Source organism: Seriola lalandi, unplaced genomic scaffold (assembly GCF_002814215.2).
Source record: "Seriola lalandi dorsalis isolate HSWRI2012SDOR001 ecotype SW California unplaced genomic scaffold, Sedor1 jcf7180001962558, whole genome shotgun sequence".
NCBI classification, from domain to species: Eukaryota; Metazoa; Chordata; class Actinopteri; order Carangiformes; family Carangidae; genus Seriola; species Seriola lalandi.
Genome location: NW_019433227.1, coordinates 238 through 662, shown reverse-complemented (window position 1 = coordinate 662; position 425 = coordinate 238). Strand labels below are relative to the sequence as shown.

Here is a 425-nt window from a genome sequence, read left to right as displayed (position 1 = left end):
GAAAAAAGGAACAATTCAATGTTGCACTGCTCCTTCGATAGCTCAGCTGGTAGAGTGGAGGACTGTAGGTTCACAGTAGCAGTTATCCTTAGGTCGCTGGTTCAACTCCGGCTCGAAGGATGTGCTTTTCGTTGAGATCACTGGGAACTCTTCACATCAGGTGGATATGTAGACAATCGTAGTCAGAGATGTAGCTTTCAACCATAGATTGGTTCAACCGATAAACAGTCTCCACGTTCTGACGTTATCAACTCCCTGTAATTTAAATGTAAAGATGAATGTAAACACAATGGTTTTCAGAGCCATCCATTTGGTTTCAATGATCGACTTACTCAACTACAAATGAAAAGATTCTCCACCTTTGGAACTACATTAACTTGCTGAAATCAATGTATGGGCGTAGAAAACATAGTCCAAGGGAGGTA

At 41.4% G+C, this 425-nt stretch overlaps 1 non-coding gene across 1 annotated transcript; it reads left to right on the top strand.

The window, feature by feature from the left end:
- Nucleotides 1–31: 31 nt before the first annotated feature.
- trnay-gua (transfer RNA tyrosine (anticodon GUA)) lies at nt 32–120 on the top strand. Its single transcript is given in 2 exon segments — nt 32–68; nt 85–120. It is a non-coding gene; the product is annotated as a tRNA-Tyr (tRNA).
- Nucleotides 121–425: the final 305 nt, after the last annotated feature.